The sequence below is a fragment of the Magnolia sinica genome, chromosome 9, assembly GCF_029962835.1.
Source record: "Magnolia sinica isolate HGM2019 chromosome 9, MsV1, whole genome shotgun sequence".
NCBI classification, from domain to species: domain Eukaryota; kingdom Viridiplantae; phylum Streptophyta; class Magnoliopsida; order Magnoliales; family Magnoliaceae; genus Magnolia; species Magnolia sinica.
Genome location: NC_080581.1, coordinates 46196689 through 46212637, shown reverse-complemented (window position 1 = coordinate 46212637; position 15949 = coordinate 46196689). Strand labels below are relative to the sequence as shown.

Genomic DNA, 15949 nt, shown 5'->3' with positions numbered 1-15949 from the left:
ATGGTTTTCAAGGCTTTCAATGTCAACAATGATTTATGTCTGACTTGATTGCTGCCATATGATCTTAGTTAGGACGTTTTCCATATATTACACACGTATGAATTATGTTGGGCAAATAGAAATTCTTGTGTTTGTTGAAATGTTTGAATGAACTTGAAATTATGATTTTGTGTTTGTCATGATATCTAATCTAAGATCCATGTTTGTTATATGCGTTATGGCCTATGTTGCGTAGGAAATTGCTATAGTTCATGTCATAATTAATCTAGTTTATGTATTTGGTAATGTGTAATCTAAGTGTTCAATAAAATGTCTGAATGAGAAATTTTTTGATGAATTTTATTTAATAAGGGTGTTGAGATAGGATTCTCAATTACCTTATTTATATGTATAATTTCCTTCATGTAATCTTAATTTCAACTACGCAATTTATAGATGAAATGTAAATGTTTGGTAATATGTTCAATGTGTTTGATAAAATGCTCAAATGGGATTTATATTTGAATTATTTGTTAAATACTGTTATGATTATCACATGTGAATACCTATTGCATTTGAGTACGATTGGGACTACTACATAGTCCAGGCAATCAGTAATGGTCCCCGATTGAGTGGCTGAACTAGTCTCGCCATATTGGATACGTTTGATGAATCCGAGCCATACGGTGATTGTTGACAGTGGTTAGGCTACGTGGAGTACTCATATACTCCATGTCGATTAATCCAGCGTGCGCTCGTACCAATCAAACTTGTCAAATAACCCGATTGGCCTAATATGTATTTACCATGTATAGACACTACTGCTTGAATCTTAGGTACCACTTACCAATGAAAGCCTATTTCAACCATGGTACCAAGATCCGCTAAGACTCATGAGCTAGGTATGGTGGTATGGGACACCGTGGTTGAGCTGTCGGCCTACGCTGGGGTGACGAGCCTCCCCGTAGTGACCAGTGAGCAACCCAAACTCATGAGCCAAATATAGTGGTGTATGCGACACTGTATTTGAGCTGTCGGCTTATGTTCAGGTAACGAGCCTCCCGTAGTGACCTCGAGTATAAACACTTGAATTTACCTATCCACTGCTTTCATTAGGGGTGATGCCCTACAAGTTCCCTAACGTATGTGATTAACTAGGATTGATGACCCTAGATGGATCCCCGCTTGGGTAAATGATATAAAGGGAGGTACCTTAGCTTCCCAAATTTACTGTATGAATAAGCCTAGTTAAGAACTTGGCTAACACGACCATGCACCACATTGCATGTGCTTTGGCGATGAAGCACACGTTTAGGGAGTTTGCCATGTGCGAATGGTTGATGAAGTCACTGAGGGAGTGTAGACGAGGGCATGCATCATTACTGCATATCATCCTTACATTAATAAGAGTAGTTAGGAATGATTGTTGTACTGCTTTATCATTACTGCTTGATTGAATTAATAACATGTTAACCTTTGCCTTATAGTACCACTGAGTTGATTACTCACTCTCACTCTGGGATGGTGTTTTAAAACACCAACCAGACTCTGTTTTAGTTGCAAATAACAATGAGGCTTACACGACAAAGCCGGTTTTCATAGACTAGGAGGAGGAGTTCTCCTATGTGCAGCTCTCAGGCAGGTCTGTGTAGACCTAGAGCTGTGTCGCTGGGATTCACTACAAGAAAGTAGGCCTTTAGTCTCAATTTTTTAGCCTCGGTTCAAAAAAAGGAGGCTAAAAATGGTTTTTAGCCTCGGTTGTAAAGGAACTGAGGTTAAAAATTCACTTTTTGCCTCGGTTGATGAGAAACTGAGGCCAAAACTCTTCCCTATTGCCTCGGTTGGTGAGAAACTGAGGCTAAAAGCTAGCCCTTTTGCCTCGGTTGGTGAGCAACTAAGGCCAAAAGTCTGCCCTTTTACCTCGGTTGTTGAGAACTGAGACCAAAAGTCTGCCCTTTTACCTCGGTTGGCGAGCAACTGAGGCCAAAAGTCTGTCCTTTTGCCTCGATTGGTGAGCAACTGAGGCTAAAAGTCTGCCATTTTGCCTCGGTTGGTGAGAAACCGAGGCCAAAAGTCTGCCATTTTGCCTCGGTTGGTGAGCAACTGAGGCTAAAAGTCTGTCTTTTTGCCTCGGTTGTTGAGAAACTTAGGCTAAAAGTCTGCCCTTTTGCCTCGGTTGGTGAGAAACTGAGGCCAAAAGTCTGCCCTTTTGCCTTGGTTGGTGAGCAACTGAGGCCAAAAGTCTGCCCTTTTGCCTTGGTTATTGAAAACCGAGGCCAAAAGCCTGCCTTTTTGCCTCGGTTATTGAAAACTGAGGCTAAAAGTCTACCCTTTTGTCTCGGTTGGTGAGCAACTGAGGCCAAAAGTCTACCCTTTTGCCTCGGTTATTGAAAACTGAGGCCAAAAGTCTCCCATGTTGCCTCGGTTGGTGAGAAACTGAGGCCAAAAGTTTGCCCTTTTGCCTCAGTTGGTGAGCAACCGAGGCTAAAAGTTTGCCCTTTTGCCTCAATTAATGAACAACTGAGGCCAAATGTCTACCCTTTTATCTCGGTTGGTGAGTAACTGAAGCCAAAAGTCTGTCATTTTGCCTCGGTTGGTTGGTAACCGAGGCTAAAAATCTGTCCATCATTTTTGGAAACTCATTTATGGAAGTGGGCCGAAAAATAATTTCTTGAAGACGTTTATCAGTGAAGCTTTCTTGAGGCTACCGAACTCATCACAGTGGGCCACGATAAGATTTCAAAGGTAAATAGTCCCATTATCATTGATCCATGCATTATGGATCATTGGAGTGTTGAATGAGCCTACTATTTTGGTCCCATTCTAAAATAATTTGTCATAGGAGATGGATGGAGCGAATGCTGTGTCATGGTGGGCGAGGCGAAAAGTCTACTTTTTAGCCTCAGTTGCATAGGAACCGAGGCGAAAAGCCTGATTTTTAGCCTCAGTTGCATAGGAACCGAGGCCAAAAGTCTATTAGCCTCAGTTGCATAGGAACCGAGGCTAAAAGTCTATTAATTTGCCTCGATTCGTAAGTAATGGAGGTTAAAGTTTAATTTTTAGTAGCAACTCTCGCTGCTCAACGTAGCTAATCCATGTCCGTCCATATTGAATATAGGTGGTCTATGTACACCGTCCATCCGTTTTTCCTGAAATTTACGCCCATAAAGGCCCCTACATCGCACGTTTTCCACCATTTCCCCTCTTTCACTCTCTTTCGCCATTGTAGCTCTGAAACGAAGTTTCGAAGCGAAGAACAGAGAATCCATCCGCAAAATGAAGCTTCGAGAGGCGAGGATTCGGAATCCTACCCCTCAAATTCTCGGTACGTGAAGCAAAAATCTTCTCTATTACTCTTTTATTCCGCGAGAATCTATGAAGTCCGCCCATTTCTCCCCTCTTTGGCTATAAGATCGTTTTTGGAAGTGAACGATTGGATCTCACATGCATTTTCTCTGATCTTCATTCAATGGTTGAAGTGAAGAACAGAGAATCCGATCCGCAAAACAAAGCTTCGATAGGTGAGGATTCGATCTACTACCCTCAAATTGTCGGGTACGTGAAGGGAAAATCTTCTCTATTACTCTTTTATTTTGCGAAAACCTTCGTGTTTCTCCGATATTTAGGTTTTTTCCGGACGATGACGGTCTTTTGAGCATTTCCCGTCATGGAGGCATAAGGGTAAGAGGACGCATGCTCATTAGGCATTTCCCCCCTTTTCGGATGTGATTGTCGATTCGTTCTTGTTGATTCTCCTAGTGTGTATGGGATAGACATGTTGTAATCTTATTATAGCAACGATCAAGGAAAAATGATTTCTCATCATTCTGTTTTTTTGCTTGATTTGATGCTTGGATGTGATTTTAGCTAGTTATTTCACCGTCTTGCTGTTTTTTTTTTTCTTGACTTAGAATGCATGTTTATGTGAATAGTAACTCAGTTACTGAAAAATGTAGATCTTTAGCATTGATTAGAGAAGTGCTTATATTTTTTTAACAAAACCAGATGGTTATTGGTCTTGTACTTTAATCTATGTCTTGTTATTGATTGCATTTTCTTTGTTATGTTTTGCTTTGTTTTACCGTTGAAAGTAACTGAATATTTCTTGTACCCTGGTATTTAGACTTACACAGAGTATTGGAATGCTATCCAGCACATTTTTTAGGAGTACTCGGAAGGAAGATATTGTAGTTCCTATGGTAAGAATAGTTTTAGGTATTGTTGTTGCATACTTCTTAAATGCTTTTGAATTGTGTTCAAAATTCTTTTCCAGCAGGCTTATTGCTATATTTATGTTGAATGAAAGTAAATTGACTGGATAATCATTTAGGGGTGGCTATGGGCCAGGTTTGGGCCATGTCAAGGTCAGCCAGAATCTAACCTATTTACTAATTGAGCCAAAATCAGACTTCACATACATTATTTTAATGCAAGCCGAGGATAAACATCTTATGCTAGAAGTAAGATTCATTTTTCTCTACTTGTTACTTTATTAAAAGCATGCCACTATTTTTCTCTACAGTCCAATCTGTTGATATGATGGACTCCCTGTAGATGGGAGATGCACCAAAAATTTGCCAAATTGGAGGATCCTAACAATTATTCTTAAGAGCAGTAACAACCCATGTTCCGAGATTTGTTTTGGGAGATGAGTGTTTGATGATGCAGGCTGAAGTGTATCATTCGTACATGGAAGTGTTACGTGGATATGAGATTTTTAATGCAGATGGAGATATGTGGAGGAAGCAAAGAAAGACTGCAAGCTTGGAGTTCGCATCAAAGAACTTGAGAGATTCCAGTACTCTTGTATTTAGAGACTATGCCCTCAAGCTATCAACTATCTTATGCCAAGCTTTTATACAAAACCAACAAGTAGGCGTGCAGGTCTTTCTCATCTACCCAAGAAACACTCTCTTCTAATGCATGCATATCTGTATTGATGCATGTGGATGTGCGTGTCTTTCTAAAGAGTAATGATCACATGAATCTCATCACATTCAACTCATAGTACGTTGTACTTTTCTTTCCCCTCAATGTGTCATGTGTGTAGGATGTCCAGGTAGTGCAAAAAGGTGGGCCCAATCAGGATGAGCACTTGGCCTGAAAATTGAACAGGTCGACTCAGCGAGGAGGGCGACAACCAATGATCTGACCCAACATACAGCTGTTGCCCAATTGATGTGTGGATACACCTGTTTTTCATGGTGGAATCCACATTTTGCAAGAAAGAATTGGATGTTCTACGCATGTGCAATTCCCACCGGCAACGGTATATCATGCTAAATTAGCTTTCTGTGCAGTTTTTGGTCTTATACAAAAAAACTTTTGGTCTTATATAAAAAGTTTCAGGATGACAAATAGCCAACATTTGGCAACAAGGACTTTTCCTCAATTATTGGCTTGCCGATGTGCAAGTTATAGATTGGAGCCTTTTGTTGTTGTTGTATAATTTTTGTGATGATAGAATTAGAGTTTCGTGCTTGGCAGAGAAAGGGTTAAGCAGAGGCTGGCACTTTATCATGGGGTGTTGCCCATATATATGTAGTTCTCCAATGATGCAGAAGAGACGTTCTCTTGAGCTCTGAATCTCCTGCTGGTATGGAATTATCGAATGCTTGCACTCATGGATCTTGATTGTTTTTATTTCTCTTTGTTTTCCCCTTTAATAGTTAATTCTATAAAATTTTCATGCACCAGAGCCGAGGTTTGTTGAAGGAGGGAGAGCATGTTACTCTTGTCCAAAGCTACAATGCTCAGTTACTGCTGTTGATGATTACTACTGAATATTTTGGCCAGGCATTGGTGAAAAATGCAACAGATGTTATTCTGAATATTCCACAGGGTTGGCACTAGGCAGAACATGCTAAAATGCCATTTGCTTAAACTTCGGTTTTGCAAGACTGGTTATGTGGAGTGCTACTCTCAGTATTTTGTGCTGTTTGATCTGTTTGCAATGGATTCCTATTACTTTTCTTTTTCAGATTTCTTTGAAGCTAACATGTTCTTTGGTGACTGATTCAAGGGTAATTAACAGTGAAAAAGGCTTAGTTGATGCCAACAGAGGCTAAATCCATCTTTAGCCTCAATTATCCAAACTGAGACTGCTACTCTCATGGCTAAAGGCTTTAGCCCCGGTTCTTGAGAACCAAGCTTAAAAATAGTTTTAGCTTCGGTCGGAGGCAATTGAGGCTAAATTTGGATTTAGTCTCAGTTGGAAACAATGGAGGCTAAAATTTTAATTTAGCCTCATTTTGAGAAAATTGAGCTAAAAAGGTTCTTTTAGCTTCACTTGAAGAACTGAGGCTGTAAAAGTCATTTTAGCCTCGGTTGCTAAAACTGAGGCTAAAGCCTTTAGCTACGGGGGTTTCAACCTCGATTTGGATAACTGAGGCAAAACCAAAGCTAAAGGCTTTAGCTTCAGTTTTTAACCTTTTTAGCCACAGTTTTGAACCGAGGCTAAAGCCATCTTTTCTTGTAGTGATTATAGGGTTATGGGATAGTTAGACACTTTATGTTTTGCTATTTTGTAAATTTTGGAAACAATACATGTAAACATTCAGCCCAGTTACATACTTATACTCTGGAGGTTGTAAATCACTTACTTATTCAAATATGCATATTACCGTCTTCCACTTGCTTAATCAAATTACCTTTGGAGTATGATATGCCATTTCGGTGTAATCCCACTCATGTTTAATGCACTAATATTGAAAACGCCTAGCTATATGTCCTAGAGGGGGGGTGAATAGGACAATGCCAAATGAAACTTATAATAGCGGAATTAAAAAGAATATGATAGCCAAAATAAATCACAATGTAAGAAAGTAAAATAACCTTAAAATTCAGATCTTGAGAGGTTGATACAAATGTTGTTCTAAGGACAACCTTACACCAAAAACCAGAGTTTATGGTAGGACAACCTTATTTCTAGAAAGATCTTTGTATCAAATCTCAAACCGAAGAGGAATACAAAAATAAATACAAACTGAATTAAAATAAATTGTAATCACAAATGTATTGTTCTAGGGACAACCATACACCATAAAAATGGCAGGGCAACCTTGCTGGAACAACTTTTAAAGGAAATTGAAAATCAAGCTGATAAAGGAATAGTAGAAAATAAATTCTAAACTATTACAAAATTCTCACAATGCTTGAATTAAATGATTACAACATTCACCACCATACATACATCCCACAAAAGAATAATTAAAGATTAGAAGTATAAATCATTCAACCACAACACAAGGGATTATAGTGGTTCGCCTGTGTGTTCACCAACTGTTAAATAACAGCCACACAAAATGCTACTCCACTCCTAATATCCTCACACAGGGGATATTAGCGTTCACTAACAAAATAGGTTTTCCCAGGTTCACCCAAAACCTTTACAATTGTGTCTTTGTCTGTGGGCTTACACAATTAAAAAACCCCACTTCTGAGTTTTCCTGGTTCTCCTCAGATAACCAATACAACAAGATTTTTCTGGCAAATCTTGAAAGAAACCAAAACAGAAAGGAATTTACAATTAAATGTAAAATACCTGATTATCTCCTTCGTTGTAGCAGCCCGGTAGAACCAAATCAAAGTAGATGATTGAATGTCCAAGTTCAATGTCCAGTACTCGATTACAATGGTTCTAATTCTAATAGATTTTAAATTAAACCAAATAGGGCTTGCCTTAATTGATTTTGATTCCAAAGAAAGGGAATAACAATTCCTCTTATCAAATTAGATTAGAATAGTAGAAACAAAATCAATTAAATAAAGCTAAGGAAAGAGAATATTAAATAAGCACACTTAGCTTAGATGGAGCACAGAATTATCTCTCAGAAGTTCGACGAAGATTGGCTTGAATGGATTAATTAATTCGATGATTTCTTCTGAGATTCATGCACTATTTATAGGTGAGCAGATTGCGTCTTCGACTGGTCTAGAGATCTCTTCGACTAGTCGAAGCAATAACAGATATTTGAAAAATCAGGCGCGATAAGCTTTGACCGTTCTACGACTGGTCGTAGGTCTCCTATGACTGGACGTAGATCACCTACGATTGGTCGAAGGTCTCCTTCGACTGGTCGAAGAACCTGAAAAACATCGCTGGATTATGAGTCGAAGATTTTCGACTGGTCGAAGATGCAGTCGACACTATTCCTTCGACTAGTCGAACAGATTCCTGGACTAGTCGAAGCTTAACAGATTTTATCCGAAATTTGTAACAAACTCACGACTGATCGAGGAATTTCTTAGACTGGTCGAAGCAACTCTAGGACTAGTCGAAGAGGGCCTAGGACTAGTTGAGGAACAGACCAAACTCATGTAAAATAAACATTCGATTTATGTATCCGAAATGACCTACTTCTAAGGTCAACCTAAGGTCAGTCAAACCTCAACCATGAAGTAAGGACATTGAAACATTAAGAACTAGTGACCTTGAAGTATGAGCCTTGAAGTCTTGATATAGATCAATCTTGAAATCTTGATGTAGCTCAATCTTGAAAGGGTCTTGATGTAAGACCCGTGTCCTAGCTCGTACCGTTTCGTAGGCTTTTGCGGTCCTCCCGGTCGAATTTCGGTGACCCACGACGCGTAAATAGCAGTGGCGTGCAATCCTGAGTTGTACCCTATATTTTAGAGTCGGTTCGACCCGAGACTTGTACCTTAGTGACCACACTGTCGCCGCGGTTCCGATGTCGCGTCTCACGCGCCGAGGTGATACCCAGGCCAGAAGATGTGGGCCCGCGTTCAGTTCGAGGAAAACACCGCGCTGTTGCAAAACCCAAGGGAACATCACATCAAATCCCATCAATCTCATCAATCAATCACACATCACCCCACATGTCAAAGTACAACCCCATCCCCAAGCAACCCCCAAAGTCAAACTCTCTCTTACACAAAGTACACCCACCACATCACTCACCCATCTCTCTCTTCCAATCTCTCTCTCTCCCTCATTCTCTCCAAGCAACCGTCCATGGCTTTCATGGGAGAGAAACTAGTGTGGCCCACCTTCCTACCTTCGATCTCCACCATCCAAGTCCGATCTCAACCGTTGAAGTCCACCCATTTGAGCTCTAGCCTGCATTGGCGGAAGAATGAAGAAGAGATCTAACGATGGGTGCTTTTCTCTCTCTCTCTCTCTTGGTTTGATGGCCCACCATGGATGTATATATGAGATCCACGCTGTCCACAAAATGGGACAGCCTTGTTGAACCATCCAGGGGCAATAGTTGCTGCCCGTTTCTAGGCACGCCCAATTGAAGGGAAAACACGAAGATCAGCTTGATCTCAAGCTAGGTGGCCCACCTACGTGAAGCCCCCTCTGATGTATGTATTTTATCCATGACGCCCACTTAATGGGACCACCTTACTGCCGTCATAGGACCTGCATGACCGTTCGGTCATGTAGGGCTGTTTGAAGGGAGATTATAAATATCAGCTTGAACTTGTAGTTGGTGGGCCACATGCGTGGATCCCACCTTGATGTACGTATGTTCTATATCCCCAGCCGTCCATCTGCACGGCCCAGACCCAATGTCCGTGGGTCGCACCATGGCAGCAGCAACGGTGGTGTGCTGTTACCGTGGATCTCCAGGCCATCCTGCTTTGCTGCTGACTGCTGGGGTGAAGGCAAGCACAAATCAGTTTCATCTCCTCTAGTGGGCTATGTGTACGTGGACCCCACCTTGAGATGTATGTGATCTGCATCTATACCATTCATCTGCACAGTGTTCTGTGAGCTGCACCGTGCAAGCAGCAGAGGCTTCCATTTGCATGGTCATAGCTGTTGACCATTTGAATGGGGGAAAACAAATACCAGCTTGTTCCTTAGCCGGTGGGCCACACTGAGGTGGACCCGTCTTGATGCATGGTGTGTACACACCAGCCATCCATCAGAGAGATCATTTTAGGACTTGGGACCAAAACAGGCAGGCCCAGCAGACGTCAGGTGGAGTGGGACGCCACCATGATGATTATGTGTTGAAATCCAGGCCGTCCTGTGGCCTGGATGCTTTTTCTTTGTAATATATATATATATATATATATATATATATAAATATACTAATAATATAATCTATATATTATATAATAATGTTATATGGTGGGCCCTACGTGGGACTCACCTATCTGGGATGCTGATTGGCTGGTCTATCATACACCAGCTACAAGGCTGGTGTAATTGACGTCAGCAAGTCCTGAGGGTCCCACCTTGTTGGGTGTATTGTATAACCACCGCCTGTCCATCTCACGTGGCCCACCCCACACGTGTGATAGGATCCACATTGATGTATTCATTATATCTGCACTGTCCAGATCTTTTGGACGGTGGCCACACCTTGATGTAATGCTTTACATCCACGTCGTCCATCTGATTTCGTTGGGACTTTCTCGCTGACATGCTGCAGCCTAGCACGTGGGAGCCTCTATGATGTACATGTCTCATCCCTGCCATCCACGTGGGCATGGGGCCCATGTACTGTATATCCAAACCGTCTAGCTGTGGGCCCCGCCACCTACATAGCTGCTGTACTAATGTCAGCAGATCAGTGGTCCTAATCATGAGGTTTGTGCATATCTAAACCATCCATTTGGACGGTGGGCTAACAGGCCACACCAGCTATATGACTGCTGTACTTCGATGTCAGAAAGTCGTGGGGCCCACATGAGTTATGTGTTACATCTAGACTGTCCTTCAGAGGGCCCTACCAGCTATATTACTGTTGTAGTTGACGTCAGCAAGTGCCATGGGGACCACCAGATATATGTGTTGTATACCCACGTCATTCGTCCAGTTTTGTGGGAACCACCGCGAGGTATGTGTGCATCCAGGCCGTTCAGCCATGTATCCCACCGTGATACATGTGTTTCATCAACGCCGTCCATCTATTTTCTGTGGTGTGGGGTGTGGGGCGTACTGAGATGTACATGTCTATATTCACACCGTCCATTTGGACGGTGCTAATTGGAGCCGACCTTGATGTATGTGGCCTTCCATGATGCGTGTGCTGTATTCACACTCTCTATCCATTTGGATGGACGTGTGGTTCACTTGGACAATGTTTGGATCGTGCTAATTTACATAGACAATGTTTGCGTGGTGCTGATTTACTTAGGAATCGTTTGGATAGTGCTAATCACATTAGTGAACCATGTACCCCTATAGTAGTGTACAGTGATACACATGATACACCTACAACTATTGAAATGAATTTTGGTGTAATCTAAGCCCACTTGAGGCCCCTTGGTATGGCCTATCCATGAGGCCCATCATGATGTATTTTTGGCCCATGTGCGGGCCCACCTGTTTGTATTTTGGCCCATGTGACAGGGCTCACTTGCCTTGTATTTTGGCCCATGTGATAGGGCCCACCTGCTTGAATCTGAGGCCCATGGGCAAGGCCCATTGTAATGTATTCGAGGCCTATGGGCAAGGCCCATTGTGATATGTATTAGGGCCATGATGTGTGGCCACTTGATGTATGTTGAGGCCCTGGTGTGAGACCACGGGCCCACTATATGTTTGGCCCTATGAGGACCGCTCCTTGAGAGCAATGATGGTTAAATGTCCACATTGTTGGGCAATGATGGTTTAATGTCCACATTGTGACCTTCCCTTAGGCCTTGTTCGACCGTTTATCTTGACCGATTGCTGATTAGCGATCGAGACCGTTTATCTTGACCGATTGTCGATTAGCGATCGAGGCCGTTTATCTTGACCGATTGCTGATTAGCGGTCGAGGCCGTTTATCTTGACCGATTGCTGATTAGCGATCGAGGTCGTTTATCTTGACCGATTGTTGATTAGCGATCGAGGCCGTTTATCTTGACCGATTGCTGATTAGCGGTCGACGCCGTTTATCTTTACCGATTGCTGATTAGCGGTCGAGGCCGTTTATCTTGACCAATTGCCGATTAGCGATCGAGGCCGTTTATCTTGACCGATTGCCGATTAGCGATCGAGGCCGTTTATCTTGACCGATTGCTGATTAGCGATCGAGGCCGTTTATCTTGATCGATTGCTGATTAGCGGTCGAGGCCGTTTATCTTGACCGATTGCTGATTAGCGGTCGAGGCTGTTTATCTTGATCGATTGCCGATTAGCGGTCGAGGCCGTTTATCTTGACCGATTGCCGATTAGCGGTCGAGGCCGTTTATCTTAACCGATTGCCTATTAGCGATCGAGGCCGTTTATCTTGACCGATTGCTGATTAACGGTCGAGGCCATTTATCTTGACCGATTGCTGATTAGTGGTCGACGCCGTTTATCTTGACCGATTGTTGATTAGCGATCGAGGCCGTTTATCTTGACCGATTGTCGATTAGCGATCGAGACTGTTTATCTTGACCGATTGTCGATTAGCGATCGAGGCCATTTATCTTGACTGATTACCGATTAGCGATCAAGGCCGTTTACCTTGACCGATTGTTGATCAGTGATCGAGGCCGTTTGTCATGACCGATTGCTGATTCCGATTGACTTGATCGATTGCCGATTAGCGATCGAGGCCGTTTAGCATGACCGGTTGCCGATTCCGATTGACGTGACCGAATTGCTGATTTTCGATTATTAACCGATTTCAATTGTCGAGGCTGATTATCGAGACCTATATGGTGTATATGCGACTCGTAGTCGAGGCCCTTTGTGATGTATGTTAGGTTCATGTGAAAGGCCCATCGTGATGTGTCTTAAGCTCTTGAGTGAGGCCCATGATGTTGTATATTTGGCCCTTATGTGAGGTCATGGGTCCATTATATGTTAGGATCTACGAGGGTCATTCCTCGGGGGCAATGTTGGTTAAATGTCCACATTGTCGAGGTCGATTGTCGATGCTGGGCATTGATGTGTTTATGAGTATGTGACTGTACAACATCATGATACATGCCCATACGCATCATCTACATGTTTGTTATGAGATGTGGTTGACCATTGCATATTTCATTAGGCAGATTGTTATAAGACTCCCTGATAGGCAGAGGTTATCTCACATGAGCGCACGGTATGCGCAGGGTTGATACATGATTGGATTGTATGACTCATGCATCTTGCATTGTGTGCCCTAGCGACATCAGGGCTGTAGCCTGCACAGGCATATCGTGGACGGCTGGACGGGACACCGGAAATCTGTTCTACATGGGGTGCTATAGATATCCCTGGGTGAAAGTCCCTAAGCCCTCTTGGTTCTAGAGGTTGCTCCAACGTCTAGACCGAGTGGATGCATGAGCGCATGAGGGCCGCATACCGTTAGGCCGCGTCTCCCACTGTGTCGTGGTTGGTTGGAAGGGGGTATAGCCTTACCTGCCCGAGAGGAGGGGGCAATGCTAGGCTGAGTTTGACCAGCTCGAGGAATGGGTCCGCTATCGACGAGCCGGGCCCGATATTGGCAGGCGGATAGTGAGGTCTCTTCCACTCACCTTGTTGCGCGCGATGGGGCGGCAATCTGGTTTGGAGTGTAATAGACCCCGGTGATTTCCCAGAGAGGAACCGTACTGATATGTGGACTTATTGGGCAAGGATTGCATATTCATTCATTCACTATCCACTCGGACTGGTAGTGCGCAACTAACTGTTGTGTACCTTCGCATGTCCAGGATTTCGGTTGGGCGCGCGACTAACCTGAGATCAGGAGTTTACTACATTGGGTCTAGCTATTTAAATTTAGGTATGAGACTAGTTTGGATAGAAGTCCCTTGTGATGGACCCCATAGCCTGCGATACTACGTACTATCATCCCGACTTCACACCCCAGCATGGTCATTCCATTCGCACCACATATTGCATTACATCCGCCGCATATGAAATTTTGGGTTACTATGTTTATGCATTTATATGACCTAGATACAACTGACGGTATTCATGGACTCATCAGGATTTGTATATTGTATTGCATCAGCGACATCTGATATTTGGTTTGTTGTCTCCGCATTGCATAGTTGATCTACATTGCTTCATCAGTATATGATATTGTTTTTATTATATTTCGGCATCGCATAGCCTGGATAAGACTGATGGTATTTATGGGCCTATCAGTATGTTTTCGTATTACTCTGATTTCGTATGATTTATGATCTTTCTAGTGCTTCTGATATTGTATGATTATGGGTTTATCAGTATTTTCGCTTACTCTGATTACTCTGATATTGCTTACTTGGCACTTACCTTATGCGCATACTTTCACCACCCACTAAGCTTTCTATAAGCTTATGCACGATAGATGCGTGCAGGTGATGTTAGGTTACAGCAGCATTGAGCCTGGAGCTTGCAGCGGTCGTCTGGAGCTTTGATTTATTTTATATATGTATTTTCCTTTTAGTATTGTACTCAAACGATTATTAGTGGATATGTGATGATGATGTTGTCTTTGTGATTTGGATAATCTTGTGGTTATGCTCATTATGAGATAAATGTACGCTGAAAAAAATCCTCCTTGTAGGATCCCAGGATCGGAATCTGGCGTATATATGCTGGGAGCCGAGAATGGGGTACTACGGAGGCTGTCAGCACCGGATTCAGCGATCGAAAATTTTGTGAGCCGGTTTCCGAGTTTGGGGCGTGACACTTGAGTTCTTTACAAACTGCCTTGTACTCTTCTTGAAGTCTTGCAGCTTGAGTCTTGTCTTGTGAGCAGTTCTTGCATTCAAGATTGATCCTTGTACTTGTGAGCTTTGCTTGTTGTGAGCTTAGCTTGTTCATGAATGTTGATCCTTGAGAGAGCTTCACTTATGCAAGTTATATATAACAGTGATTTTGGCACCACAAATTTGACAACAGACAGGGATATAAACTATAGCGCTTACAATCTCCCCCTTTGTCAAATTAGTGACATAACACCTAACCAAGATAAATATAAAGTAAAACAACTGGTTAATACCTGCAAATCAATATTCAATATTCAACTTTCAACATTCAACCAGTTTCATTCAACAAGCTCAAACATACGTCAACAAGCTCAAACATACTCCCCCAATCCCCCTGAGTAACATAATTAATGCTACTCCTCTCACAATCACATCGTTAAGAACAAACCATTCTCCCCCTTTTTGTTACAATATGACAAAGGAAACAACAATAAAGAAAAACTAAATAAAGGGATATATGAGAGTAAACATGAGGAGTTATGAGAGTATAGCAAAATAGTGATAGAGATACTCAGCATAGCTTCACATAGAATAAATATCCAGCATAAAACATAGATAGTATCCAACTCAAAATCAGTCAACCAAGTGCTAAGTTATAAAGTTATTACAGACCAGAAGTCTCATATAAATTACTCAGAACCAGAACCAGATGACGGAGTAGGAATAGAGGGATCAAGTTGGTGCATGCCTTTGTTCAATCGCCTAAGATATTTGCGCATGTACTTGAATTGTAAATCATGAGCAACAGACATGTTTTCCATCTTTACATTTATATTCTCAACTTTCTCCTCTAATGCACTCAGACGAGCATCAACATCAGATGGTTCAAAATCTGGATCATTTGTTGAGTCAGAATCCAGTTCCTCAAAAATGTCATCCATATTAATGTCATTACCAGCTTCTTCATGACTACCACCACCACCACCACCTTGTTCAGGAAGTAGATCCAGCTTCATCTTATTGATATTAGTATTGTTGAAGATCAGATGATGGATTGGTTGCCTCATCAACCGGCATATCGACTAACATATGTGTAGACAATACAGTCATTAAATAGGCAAAAGGAATGTCACTATGACCAGGATGGAGTCTAAACTGAAGAATGAAATGACAGGTTAAGGATGGTCAACAAATCTGAGTACCATTGGAAATAGCATGGATAGCACGAATCATAAACGAAGTCAAGTCAGATTTATTACCCGAACGAGGATACAGATTAGACACAAAGATTTTGTGGAGAATTCTATATTTGGGTAACAAATACCTTGCGGAAAGCGCATTCCCTTTTTGAGTCCATTGAACATCCATGTTGCACAAGTCTCTAGTGAGCATG

The 15949-nt window shown here is 42.2% G+C and overlaps 1 long non-coding RNA gene across 3 annotated transcripts; it reads left to right on the top strand.

The window, feature by feature from the left end:
* Positions 1-4010: 4010 nt before the first annotated feature.
* On the top strand, positions 4011-5879 carry LOC131255407 (uncharacterized). 3 transcript variants are annotated; one of them, XR_009176006.1, is made up of 4 exons: positions 4079-4863; positions 5030-5248; positions 5467-5575; positions 5677-5879. It is a non-coding gene; the product is annotated as an uncharacterized LOC131255407 (long non-coding RNA). The 3 variants fall into 3 exon arrangements; XR_009176007.1 differs by having other exon boundaries at positions 4011-4851; positions 5030-5575; XR_009176005.1 differs by having other exon boundaries at positions 4013-4863; positions 5030-5575.
* Positions 5880-15949: the final 10070 nt, after the last annotated feature.